The 13,384-nt window shown below is 60.7% G+C and overlaps 1 long non-coding RNA gene across 4 annotated transcripts; it reads right to left on the bottom strand.

The window, feature by feature from the left end:
* Window positions 1-1,176: 1,176 nt before the first annotated feature.
* On the bottom strand, window positions 1,177-12,284 carry LOC102003244. Of its 4 annotated transcripts, none has more exons than XR_001231119.1 (4): window positions 12,223-12,284; window positions 8,639-10,424; window positions 7,386-7,870; window positions 1,177-6,587 (listed from the first exon to the last, which is right to left on the bottom strand). It is a non-coding gene; the product is annotated as an uncharacterized LOC102003244 (long non-coding RNA). The 4 variants fall into 4 exon arrangements; XR_263964.2 differs by having other exon boundaries at window positions 1,177-7,506; window positions 7,636-7,870; XR_001231118.1 differs by having other exon boundaries at window positions 1,177-7,870; window positions 8,639-10,456.
* Between the last annotated feature and the right edge of the window lie 1,100 nt (window positions 12,285-13,384).

Raw genomic sequence — 13,384 nt, 5'->3', positions numbered from 1 at the left:
ATCCTCATCACCACTGGGTTTCGGCTCACCAGTCTGTTTCATTTTAGTTATCCTGTGCGTTTCATGCTATTTTATGTTTGATATTTTTCTTTTCTGTGGTCTACATTTTTCAGTTGTGGTGCTGGGATCGAGTGCAGGGTCTCCCACATGCTAGGCAAATCCTCTACCGCTGAGTAATGCCCCAGCCCTTTAAAAAAATGTATTTTATTTTATTTATTTTGAGATGGGCCCTTGCCAAGGCCAGCCTCAAACTTGCGACCCTCAAGCTTCAGCCTGCTGAGTAGCTAGGGTCTCAGGTGTGCACCCCGAACTGGACTGTACGCTCACGTTTTTAATTGACAAATACACAGTGCGGTTCTTTACCGTGTACACGGTGTTCACGGGCACCCTGTCTACAGCGGGCAACGGCTACTTGTCTATGCTGCGTCTCCCGACTCTGCGGCTCTCTGGTCTGCTCCTTGGCCCCCTCTGCCTGACCTGCCTGCCACCCACCCACACGCCAGGAGGGGGCACAAACGGGGCGGGGCGAGGCCCAGTGGCACCCAGCTCTGTGCCAAGTGCCGGTGGGGCTGCCTTTCTCCCACAGGAGCTGAGACTCAGGCTCCTGAGGGTGACTCCTGGGACCCTGGCAGCTCTGCTCAGAGGAGGCGCCGGTGCGGTGGGGGCTCGGATACTGGAGAGGAGTCTGTGGCTGGTGAGAGTGGGGACTCCTTAGGGCCCCTGTGCACCCTACCTCAACCCTGCCTGGTCCTCACCCAATGGAGGGAGCAACGGGTGACAAACAGGATCCTGAGTCACCCACAGCTTCCGTGAAGGGGCACAGGGCAGGGCGGGAAGCGTGTGTGAGGTGCTGCTAGCTCTTTTCCAGGGCCTGACCTGGCAGGGACAGAATGCCAGGGGCAGGGAGTGCAGAGGGGCAGTGTCCTGACCTGTTCCCACGTGGCCAGGCCTCTTGGTCACAGGGGAAGCCCTGTCTGCAGCTTTGACACAAAGCACCAAGGGACCTGTGGCCTGGGCTGGGGACCTCTGTGCCCTGTCCTGAGGACAGAGGGGTGGGGCTTCCTGGGCATACACTGGAGGGTCCCACTCAGTGGTCTCTGTTGGGACTTCCTGTGGGGGGCCCTTTCTGCTCTGGGGCCACCCTAGGAAAGCGATGGGTCTGGCTGGTGGGCACCGTGGGGGTGCAGCAGGGCGAGTGTCCCTGGCCCCGGACCCTGCAGGTGATAGGCAGAGCACTGACCCTCAGTGCCTTAGAGCAGGCGGTGTCCCGGCCCCCTCCCTACCTGGTTACCCCCAGCGGCCCATTCTATTGTTCTCCTGTAGTCTTGGAGCTTGGTACTTAAAAAAACCCAACTGCTTTCATTAAGAAATGATTATTTCAGTTTCTTTTCAAAAAAATTAATCAGAGACATCCCCAGCTGCCAATCTGAGGTCTGATCGGCTGTGATAACCAGCATGCCCGCATGGCGGGGGTGGATTCCAGCCCGGAGCTCGGAAACTTGACGTCCTCGACAGCCTGGAAATGTCGGGTTTCCGTTTGGCTTGTTGCAACACTGAGCTCGGCTGGAGGGACCCCGTCTCCTGCTCCGCAGCCCCCCATGGGATCCGGCCTGGCCTTGTGGCTTGGTGGTGGATGATGTGCTCCCTCCCCCTCCTCCCCGGCACCCTGGCCCTGGCTGCAGGTTGCAGGCAGGGCCACGGTGGCCAGCGCGCCCGCCCCGTGCCCGCCCAGCTCCCGGCATTGCTATCGCGTCCTCTATCGCCTTTGTGCGAAACGTAATCCACAAAATGCTTTCGTGGTAACCTTATCCATCGGCAGCCCGCGATAGCATCTCGCGGCCCGTGACAGGAACTCGCAAGCATGGAGTTAATAATGCAGACTTTCAAAAAATGAGGCTGGCAGAGGGAGACAAGGGCGGGAATGAAAGGGGCCGGTGTGGCTGTAATTGGGACCATGTGAACTTCCTCGGAGGAGGATTAGGAGGAGAGACAGGCCTTGCCCGCGAAGATTAGTTTCAATTAGACGGGCTGGAGGCGAAAGGCCGGCTCAGTGAAAGATTAAAACAAGAAGGAGAAAGTTTCCGTGGTGGAGGCCCCGGGCCTGCAGCAGGGCCGGCGAATCTGCTAATTGAAGGCAAAGCGTGCCTGGGCTGGGAAGAGCGCGCATTAATTGATTCGATGCCGGCTGCTTCCCGGCCTGCCCCGCTCGCCCCCACCGCTGCGCCCATCTGTGCTTAGACAGCGGGGTGGGGGGCCCTGCCCTGGCTGAGCCTGCAGGCTTGGGAGCAGAGCGGCCTTGGTCGGTGGCCGCCCTCGCCGGACTCCAGCCTGGCCACTTGGGGCTCTGGGCCTTGGCTGGGCCCTGTTCGGCCCAAGCCACAGTGTCAAATTTCTGCTGGTCACTGGGTGTCCACCGCTACGAGGGCTTCGTGGGGATCTTCTAAAAGGCCCTGTGTGCTGCCTGCCTGGGGCTTCCTTCCTGTGTCTGTTCCCTCCCCTTCTTCCTTCCGTCTCCCCATCTTTCCATCATCTACCCCTTCCTCTCTCCCACTTTCTATCCAGTTATCCATCTTTCCCCTGACTTATCCGTCCTGATCGCTCCCTCCCTCTTTCCTTCCTTTCTTCCTTCCAGCAAGACCCTGCTGCATGGCAGTGCTCTGTGGGGAGGTAGACAGGGTGACGAGGGGCAGCCTCCTGGCAAGGCCTGAGCCCAGGTAGCTCTGGTGTTGGATGCACCTCATGAGCTCCTCGCCTGTGGCCGCTGCTGCAGGAGGGGCTTTGAGCGCCTGGTCTGGGACCCGCGGTAACAGGGCAGGGCTGGAGCTGCCCAGGGTTGCCGTCCCTCACCAGGAGAGGTGCCGAGGGCCAGGCCCAGCCTGGTCATGGCCATCCTCCCTTGTGGATCCTTGGCACAGCATAGAGGTGCACAGTGTCCTGCCAGGAGCTGGAAGCTGGGCGTCCGGGTGTGGCCAGAGCCCTGCTGCCTCTCATGGCAGGCCTGGCTGCTCCTGGCCTCCACTGCCCTCCCCTCCAGGGCCTCTGTGCACACAGTGTGTGCGTGTGTTTTATAAATCCTTCCCATTGTAATGACAACTAAATTATGGAAAATGCATTTTCACAGCTGGTGAGAAAAACCATTAGCATTAATCAAGGGCCCAGCCTCGTCAGGGATTTGCAGGCCGGGTTTGGTTGGTAAAGTTATGGACGTGCTAAGCAGTCATTAGTGGGGTTCATTTGAAGGCGGGTGGCCATTTGTCTTCACATGTTCCTGGGATGCCGCCTCGCCTGCGGCCAGGGCCGAGCTGGGCTGGGGCCACGGTGACCACTGCCATCCCCACCCTGCGCAGGACTCGCCCAGGAGCCAGGGGATGCAGGCCTGGTGACACCCATGTAACCGGCTTGGTCACGCAAGACAGAGCTGTCACAGTCTCGCTGGTGTCCGCCAGGCTGCTCTCGGGTCATGGGCCGGAGCCCCGGTGTCTCCTGTCGGTCCAGTGCAGTCTCCGTCTGTGGTCCTGAGCCCTGTGTCTCTCATGCCGGGTCCCCGGAGGCCCCACAAGGAGTTCAGACCCGGGTGCAGCTGACTGTAGACCTGGGCCTCAGGGCCCTGTGCTGTGGGCGTCAGATGCGCTGTGGCTCTGAGATGAGCCCAGTCCCCACAGGCGTCTCTTTTCAGGGCTCCCCCCAAGCCCCAGGACCCAGGTTAACGGCGGGAAATAGCAGACAGACCCAGCAGACAGCTCCTCTGGGAAAGGGCTGAGGACATTCTCGTGTCCTCGCGCTTTCGCTCCAGTATCCCCATGGCGAGGGAGACACACAGGTGGCATGGCCATCGCTCAGCCGCCTACACTCCAGGCTCCCACAGACTCCATCCGCGTCCGGGTCACGTGCACAGCCCGCCAGCAGGACACGGGTCAGCTCTTGAGCCTGGTGATCGGCCCCACCCTCCAGCTTTCCCTCAACCCCCAAAGTCCTCTCCAGCCCCTGCTGCCTGTCCCCCTGCCTTCCGCATACCTCTGCTGGGCAGGCCCAAGCTCTCTCGGCAGGCAACCCCTGGCTCACTGTGCCTGCCCTGTCAGCACCCAGCCTGTGTCCTTGTGCCCAGCTCTCTTGGGGCATGACCAAATCTCTGCCATGCACATGCGTGCATAAACGTGTGTGCACATGGGCATGTTTACATTTACGTGCATGTGCCCTTAGGTATGCACACATGTAGCCTGTGTATATATGTGTATGTGTGCATGAACACATTAGCATGTATGTGCACATTAAACTGTGCACACGGGTTGCTCTGCACGTGCATGCACACAGTCCAGACAAAAGTTTACCTACTCCTCTCTGCTTCGAGCACAGCAGCGCCCCCCCGTGGCACCACACAGAGCATGGCGCAGCCTCAGTCCTTCAGTACCGGGCCAGGTGCTCTGGGCTGGGCCGGACGAGTGGGAGCATCTCACAGGGCCGGGAAGAGAGGGGACTTGAGGATGACAGGATGGGGGCTGAAGGGGAAACGAGGCCAGCTGGAGAGAGCTCCTGACAGAGCTGGGGAGAGAACACTGGCAGAGAAGCGGGCTAGAGACAGGCGGGAGAAGAGCTGAGTCTTTGCTGAAACACTGGGTGTGCGGCTGCTCCCCGCATGGCAGGGCCGCCATCCCTGCTCCCGGGACTTCGTGGGGGCCCCTGGCAGGCTCCCCTGTTGCTGCCTCCCCGAACGGGCACCGCTCCTGGCACCGTGTCCCAGCTGGGACAGCAGAGGGAGCCCAGAGACTGCGTCATGGCCCATCACACAGCAGCCCTGCCGACACCCTGAGGCGCTCTCCACAGCCAGGCAGGTTCCTGTGGGTGGGGCTCCACCTCTGGACTTGGGGGGCTGGGGGTTGGTGCCCCAGGGCCTCAGGAGTCACCTGGAGCCGCAGGGTGGGGGGGCACCTAGTCCTGAGCTGGGGCTCGGCTTCTTCCTATGTGCTAATGTGGCAGCCCCAGCTAGGGGTCAGGGGTCTGCTGAGCATGGGGCCATCAGGAAAGGATGCGGTCGCTATGTCACCTGACAGCTGTCATTGCAACCTCATCCGTGCCGTCCTGGAGAAGGAGTGGAGGCATTCCCACCTCTGTGAGGGTCCCCACAGGCTGATGGCTGCCTCCACCCCTGACCGCCAGAGCGCCCCAAGGGCGAGGCACCCACACTCCTCAGAGCAGCACCTGTATCACAGGGGCCGGGGCCTCGGGGCCTCCCCATGCACCTGCGGCTGCTCCCTTCCTCCTGCCTTCACCAGAGCCCAGGGGACGCTGCCTGATGTCGTGAGCCTCAGGGACACCCAGGTGCCATGTCTTCCCCATGCCAGTGGGAGGCTCCTGTGTGTGGAGCTGCAAAGACAGCAGCTCCCTGAGGACAGGCACAGGGCCAGGTCTGGTGACACTGCTATCCTGATGTCATGGTTGAGCAGGCCTGCTCTCTCTGGTGTCCCTGGGGCAGGCTGCCTTCCCCTGTGCCTAGCAAGTGTTTTTCTGACTCTTAGCTTCTTGCTCAGTGATCTTCTAGATATGAAATAAAACCAAGCACAGCGACAAGCCAGCCAGGGCCGCTGGGCCCAGGACACAGCTCCCGGGGCCATCAGAAGAGCCGAGGTGGCCGGCCATGGAGGCCCAGGAGCCGAGGTGGCCGGCCATGGCTTCGTACAGGACCTGCATGCTGCAGGAGGCAGCAGGAGGCCCAGGGGCCATAGGAGGGGTGCTCGCTCTTCGCAGGACCAGCTCAGAAAGGCTGAGCCAGGGGACAGTCACCAGGGGGCGTGAGAGGAACCCTTAGCACAGGGTTCAGGCTGCCTGGAAGGCGCTTCTGGAGCCATGGACTGGGTACAAATCTGCCCTTGGCATTTGGCTTGTGGTCAGTGCCTTTGGCTGTTGACGAGGACCCTTGGGCTTGGGTCAGGTGCCACCCAGCGACCTCTCTCAGTGTGGAGCCTGGTGCTGCTCATGTGCTGAGACTTCTGGGAGGGGCACAGACGTCCAGTCCAGCTCCATCTTTGGGGCCAGTGTCAACAGCAATGGCTGAACTGGAAAATCGTTCCCTCCCAGGTACCATGTGAGGATTCCTGCAAGATTTTTACCAGGTGGCTGGCTGGGGTCTGCTAGCCAGGGTCTCCAGCCAGTGTCACTGGCTAGGGTCACTGCTAGGGTCCCTGGCCTGGGCTCTTAGTGGGTACAGAGATCAGCATTGCTGCCCCTGCTGCAGGACCCACCTGGCCGCTGTCTCCCTCCCCTCTCTATGGCCCTTCTTGTTGGAGCAGGAGAGAGGCTGATCCCAAGTGAAAATCCACCCACACTCTCCAGACACCCACAACTGCTCACCGGGGGTCCAGGAGGAAGGGCATCCCAACCGTCAGTCTCCACCTGGAGCCAGGCCCTGGCAGGGGGTGGCGTGGGGTAGCCCAGCCCTGCTGCAGGGTGCAGAGGCCTTAGTGTTTGCACAGACAGAGGCAGGGCTGGCCGCCTGCCTGACGGATTTTCTGTGGTGATGGTTGTCCATGTTCTTTCACTTTTGGTACATTGTGTGTCTGCCCTCAAGAGGCAGAACTCACCTGGCTCAGCGTCTGCAGGGTGGGACAGGATTGATCAGGCAGGAGCGAGGGACGCTGGGGCCGGACGCTGGGGCCGGACTGGGGCCCCGCTGAGGGAGCATTGGGGCAGTGTGGCTCTAGCCGGTGCCGGGATCCAACCTGGGATGTAGGCATGCCCAGTGCACACTGGCACATGGGAGGCGCAGCCTGGCACGAGGTAAGCAGGATTAGAAGCTACTCCATTTGTTAAATTTAGTGTAAACTTCCAGGTGAGAGCGATCAAGGGTTTTAAAGGTTCTGTTCATTTGGGGCTGAACCAACAACTCACCAGGCTGGGCACTGCACACTCTTAAAAGTCAGCGCGGTAATGATCAATTTGCTAGTGATAACCGCAATAAATACCCGATTCCCCATCTGGCCAGACGGCCTCCAGCCTGTTGACGTTAGCTAATTGCCCATGGCAGGTTATTGCCTGATGGTCCCGCCTTCCCACACCTGCTGCGCTGCCGCTGCTGGGATGGGGAAGAGCCTGGCTCCAGCCCGGGCCCTACAGAATCCTCCCTGGGAGATGGAAGATAAGCCTTTGGGGGAGTTTCCTCTGGGGATTCACAGGTTTTTTCCAAGTCTTGATGAGGGGTACCCAGGAAGGGTCTTCGGGTCCCTGCCCTGGGTGCAGGCCATGTGCTTCCTCAGGGGATGCAAGGTGACCCCCAATAATCTTCCCCAAAAGATGTAAGAGTAGCCACATGGCCTCTTCCAGTGCCTGAGCTGGCCCCCCATGCTGGCACCAGCTCTAGCTGCAGACCTGGCATAGCTTCTGTGTCCTCATACCTCAGGACAGAGAGTGGGTGGGGCGAGGAGCTCCCAGCCGGTGCTGGACACTTGGGGCAGCCTGGGTGCATCTCATCGGACGAGCACTGGCCTGTCCTCGGGCGCTCTGCCTCCCCACCTCCTGTGGCCGGGGATGGTGAAACAGCAAGGCCTCAAATGCAGCCAAGTGGCCCCACAGGTGCCCTGGGTGGGAGCATCGAACAGCAAAGGAGTCTGACCCAGACCAGGACCCAGAGCCCGCCTCCTGCACCTGTCATCGACATTGCAGCCACAGCTGGGAGAGGCCTGGGGGCCTGAGGGGGCCTGGAGAGAAAGTGGGGACCTTCAAGGGTGTGGGCATCTGCAGCTTGTGTCCTGGGCTTCCTTGTGATGCCAGAGCTGAGGGTTGGTCCAGGGGAAGGCTGGCCAGTTCTGCTCAGGCAGTGAGGCGTCCAGGTCTGTCGCTGCTGTGCCTGATCCTCCCACTGTCACCTTGGCTCTGAACGCTGCAGGGTGAGAGAGGCTGGTTTTGGGGGTCAGAGCTGCCAACAGGTCAAGACTGCCTCTCTGGATCAGGGGTACTGCTCTCCCTGAGGGAGTGCGGCATGCCTGTGCCTCAAGATTGAAGTGCTTCCCTTGCCACCCCGGTTCCCCCATCTCCCTGCTGTGCCCACATCCTGTCACTGTCCGTGAGCTCGGGGCATCTCTGCAGGGGTTGCGAGTGTGCGGGGGTAAGTTGGGCCTGCAGGGTAGGCGGTGCTCACCAGCTGGCAGTGGGGTCTAAATGGGAATCCCGGGGGAGCCCTGTGTGGCTGTCACAGTCACACCCCTGCAGGGCCTTGGACAATCCTTCTGCAAGCAACACCTGGCCAGGTGGGGCTGGACCCCTCCCAGGTCCTGTCCTTGGTCCAGAGGATCTGGCTGACTTGGCATTGTCATGTGACAGTGTGACATTGCCTCTCAGGCTATTGTGTGGTCCAGTGACAGGGCATTGTTGGGGAGCAGGGAGCAGTGCGGAAGTCTGGCCCCCACACCTACGAACGTCCAGCAGCCCTGTGAGGGCTCCCCAGGGCTGGGTTGCAGCAGGCACTGGGCGATGGGTGGGAGCCAGCGGGGGGCTGCCTTGGGCTGCCACACCCTCACACCCTGTCCTCTGCTCACAGACACTGGAGGAGACGGAGGCTGAGGAGACCCCCACCTGGGCCCCTTCCAGACATCCTTGGAGGCTTAGAGCCCCAGGGGGAGTAGGGGAGAACCCCGAGGAGGGAGCTCACCTGGGACAGCCGGTGTGATGGTTTGCACAAGGCCCAGGTCCTGTTGTGAGGCCACCCATAGTCCTGGTATCACCTGGCTGGGGGCTTCTGGCTCTGGGCCAGCCATGGAGCGGGGGTGACGAATCAGGGACAGGGTTGAGAGTGTGGGGACTACGGGCTCTGCTCGGATAGTCCACGGAGAGCTTTAGCAGAATTTCTCGTGGCTCTGACTGTGCTCAGGAAGCGAGGGATGTGGAGGCCGGGCTGGGACCCGAGGGGAAACACGGAGGAGGGAGAGAGAGGGCCAGGGAGAGAGGCAGACAGGGTGGACAGGGCCCAGGGGGAAGACCTTCGCTCAGGAGCGGCCGCTGGATCCCTGGGCCTGGTTCCTGGGGTTCTCCTGGCAGTTCTGGGTCTGGGGTCCGCACACCGGTATTCCCAGGGAACCAGCTACAGGGAGGCAGAGCTCCTGGACCCCTGGGTGAGCTGGGCGATGATGGTTCAGGCTTTGGACAGCCGGCCCCTGCCCTGTCCTGCCTGGCTGTCTGAGGTCATGTGAGGGCCAGCGACATCACAAGGGTCGGAGGCAGATGATCACCGGGGCCTGAGGCCCTGCCCCAGCCTGCAGCTCTGACTGCAAGACCATTGTACCATATGTGACATATAGGGGACCCCGGGGTTTGGATACTGAGCACTCCTTTACCTGAGGGACCAACAAGTGGCCCTGTCTATCCCCTTTGCAGAGGGGAGGACTGCGGCTCTCAGACCCCTGAGTCTCTGGGCTACCAGCTCCACCGAGGGGCCTCCGGCTGGGGGGCTCCCCGGGACTCAGTGCCCCAGGTCCTTTGCCCAAGGCCACAGCCACCGCGAGTTGGGGATTAGCTGGCCCATGCGGCCTCCTCGCCCCTTCCTACGCCAAGCAGAGATGTGAGCTCTGTTTATTTAGACTTTCCTCAAGCTGACAACTTGAATCAGGCTAATTTACCTGAAGTATACCAACCATTCTTGTATTTATTTTACGATATTTCACCGGCGTAACCTAACACCCACCTTCCCGGCCTTGTTTACGCAGCCCAGGAGCGCGCATCTGTCTCCCATCCCCACGGCCGCCGCCCTGCGTCCCAAGGACAGCAGAGAAGTGGCCTCACGTGGGGTTTTGAGGTGGCTGGGCTGGCCTCAGGGGACCAGGATGTAGTATGGGTTTCAGGCCGGCCAGGGCCCAGGGCGAATGGCCAAGGGGCTCCACCTGCCCCCGGCTCTGGCCTCCCGGGGTGGTGATGGTGAGGAGGGCGGCCAGAGCCCTCCAGTCCCCACTGCCTGGTGCACCTGGCAGCTGTTCTGCAGAAGGAAAGGCCCCTCACAGAGTCACCCCCATGCCGCTGTCCAGCGGGATTCTGGCCCAGCCCTGGCTCCTCTGCAAGGTGTGGCCAGCTCAGGGCCGTGTGGCCCAGGCCCAGGCCCAGTCTCAGCTGGGGTGGGTTGGGCCAGCCCTGCCTCACAGCTCAGGTCCTGCCCAGAACCCAGCAGCGAGGAGTTGCAGGTGCTGAGGGCGCTTTCCTGCAGCACTGGTGACGGGAAAGCTACAGAGATAGCTGCCTGTCCGCCCCAGGGACGGCTGGCCGGGCTTCGGGCGCCCATGGTATCATTTACATGGCCACGGAGGGCTGCACTGCTGTGCAGACACTTGCCTGTGGCCAGCAATTCCATCGCACCTCCGCGAGTAGCTTGTATGCAGCCATCCTGACGTCAAAGCAGCTGCCCAGGAGACCTGGCCCACGGCCGCCAATCGCCCTGTGGTCAGGAGCCACTGTAGCAATGATGAACAGACACACAGGCCCCCTGCAGCAGGTGATGGAGAAGACCAAAACACGCCTTGCTGGAGCCCAGGGGAGGTGACCCAGGTGGCCAGGGAAGGCTTCCTGGAGGAGGTGGCATTTGTGCTAACCCTGGGACGCTGGGGTCAGCAGGATGCCGGGCAGAAGGAGTGTGGATCCTGAGCTCCTGGAGTGGCTGACCTGAGTGTTGGAGGCTGCGTGGCTGGAGCTCAGCAGAGTGAAGGAAGTGTCGAGAGGCCAGGCCACACGCTCCTGGGACTTTGAGAACACACCACGCTGGGACTGTCAGCGCCAGTACAAGCTCAGTCCAGCACAGAGGGAGAAGGACGGTGGGGGCCTGAGCATGGTTCTGTTGTGTCGGGTGGGCAGCCCTTAGCTTCTCAGTGGATCCCCAAGAGATCCTGTCTGTCCCCAGAGTACTGGCCTGTGGGCCAGCCTGTCCTGGGTCCCCAAAACCACTTGTGGCCCGGGGCGTGGGTGCTGGGCTTCTCGGAGAAGGGCTCTCAGGCCAGGAGAGGTAGAGCGGTGGCTTTGCACTGTCCCACCCCACGGCCACAGACCCAGCTGGAGGGGAGGAGCTGGTCCTGGTGTGGAGCTGGGCCTCTGAGCGCGGGGCTGCGCGGCCAGGCCAGGCCCCTGGTGGCCGCTGGGCGCTGTCCGTGCACCGCTCTCAGCGCTCGAGTGCTCCCCCAGGCAGGGGCCAGGCTGCGCTGCGCCATACATCTCTGTCAAAACCCCTATGAATAAATTAACCTTTCTAAAGATTAGCACACTCTAATACCTTGGGGTTTTAAACAGAACAAATACTAAAAATATTTTGACAGAGCTCATGGAGTTTGCAGGGCAGCGTCAGCAAAGGCCCACCCCAACACCCCTTAAAGGGCCAGCTGACCCGGCCAGCCCTGGACACTGAGGAGGAGGCACAGACCTCTTCGGGGGGGCTGCGAGCCACAGGCAGAACTCTGGGTTGCCGGCCTCAGCATCCCTTTGTGACTCCAGATGGCCCAGGCAGCCTGGCTGCTCCAGGCCCCTGGTGCTGTTCACGAAGACCCCGCATCCTGAGGTCACGCAGGGGCTGGGCTTGTGGCCACCTGCCAGGGATTGGGAGAGAGGCCCTTGGGGAAGGTGGGGGGCCTCAGAGCCACTGCCTGGGTTGGAGTTGTGCCCGTGGGCGGAAGAGCAGTGATCTCAGGCCTGAGCTGAGGAGCTGGGAGCTGCGGGGCAGGGGCTGTTGGGTGGGAGCCTTGTCTGGGCTGGGGGCCTCAGGGAGTGCCAAGGTCACGGGCTACGGGGTTCCCGGCAGTGGAGAAGAGGCTGCAGGGGCAGCCACAGAGCACCAGACTGCAGGGAAGGGAGCTGCTGTCCTGAGCTGGAGAGCTATGAGGAGGGCTGGCCTGGCAGAGCGGGAGAGACAGCTGTCCTGGCTCTGGGAGCCTCTGCTTGGCCCATGCTGGTCTCGGGGCCCAGAGCCAGGCAGGGGCACAACAGCTCAGCCTGGGGGCATGGAGGGTAGGGTCATCTGCTCTCCCTGCACACTCCTGCTTCCTGGAGTTAGGTGTTCCTCCAGGGTCCCGGAGTCCTGGAGTTCCCACAGGTCCCCACAGGTGAATACAATGCAGTCTCTGCAGGTCCGAGGGGCAGCGGCTGCCTGCTTGGCTGGGTGCCCGTTCCCCTCCTGTTCTCCTGTCATGGCTGGGGCAGGGGCTGATAACACTCCCTGGGCCCTGCACCTGGCAGCAAGAGCAGGGCAGGAGCCAGTCTCGGGGGTACCTGTCAACAGCTCAGAAGTTCTTGGATCCCCTTCTGCCTGCCAAGAATGGTCTCCAGGGCTGGGGCACAGGGGCATCTGGGGTTCCATCCTCGGAACCCTGGGGGGCTCGGCCCCCTCCTTCATGCTGCTGCCTGCCCAGAATCTGAGGACAGCAGAGCTCTGCCTCAGCCAGTGCATGGCCCTAGGGAGGAGGCGCTTAGGGGCAGGCATGGAGAATAGGGCCACAGCCCTCCTCTGTGCGGGAAGCCAGGCTGTTGCTGGTGAGGAGCTTTGCTGCCTCCTCCCAGCAAACCTCTCTTAGGGCATCTCTAGTGCCAGGCTCTGTCACAACCCGCTGTCCCCACCTGATACCACCTGCTGCCAACCCTCCCTGGGCTTTGGGGACTTCTGGATGATGACTGGTCCCTGACCCCATGGTCATGATGGTGATGGTGATGATGATGGTGTGGTATGGTGATGATAATGATGATGGTGATGATGGTGGTGATGGTGTTGATACTGGTGATGATGGTGTGATGATTATAATAGTGATGATGATAGAGATGATAATGATGGTGATGATGGTGATGTGATGATAGTGATGGTGATGGTGATGATGGTAATGGTGATGATAGTGATCGTGATGGTGATGGTGATGATGATGGTGATGATGATGGTGATGGTGATGGTGATGATGATGATGATAGTGATGGTGGTGATGATGGTGGAGATGATGGTGATGGTGGTGATGATGGAGATGATGGCGATGATGGTGATGGTGGTGGTGATGGTGGTGGTGATGATGGTGGAGATGATGGTGATGACGATGTGATGGTGATGATGGTGATGATGGTGATGATGGTGGAGATGATGTGATGGTGATGATGGTGATGATGGTGGTGGTGATGTGATGGAGATGATAATGGTGATGATGGTGAAGATGGTGAAGATGGTAAGGATGGTAATGGTGATGATAATGGTGACAATGTGGTGGTGACAATAATGGTGATGGTGTTGATGATGGTCATGCTAACAGCTCTGCTCTGTTATATGCAGCAAATACCTGCACCCTTCTCTCTTCTCCCTTGGTTGAATCCCACATGACCTGTTGACAGATGTCCTCATCACCCCCTTCCCCAGGAAAGGACCCAGAGGCCGAGGAGGTTCCTATCTGTCCCACCT

The sequence above is a fragment of the Chinchilla lanigera genome, unplaced genomic scaffold, assembly GCF_000276665.1.
Source record: "Chinchilla lanigera isolate Chin_1 unplaced genomic scaffold, ChiLan1.0 scaffold00085, whole genome shotgun sequence".
Lineage (NCBI taxonomy): Eukaryota > Metazoa > Chordata > Mammalia > Rodentia > Chinchillidae > Chinchilla > Chinchilla lanigera.
The sequence above is the reverse complement of the archived record's forward strand: the minus strand, read 5'-3'. Positions and strand labels throughout refer to the sequence as shown.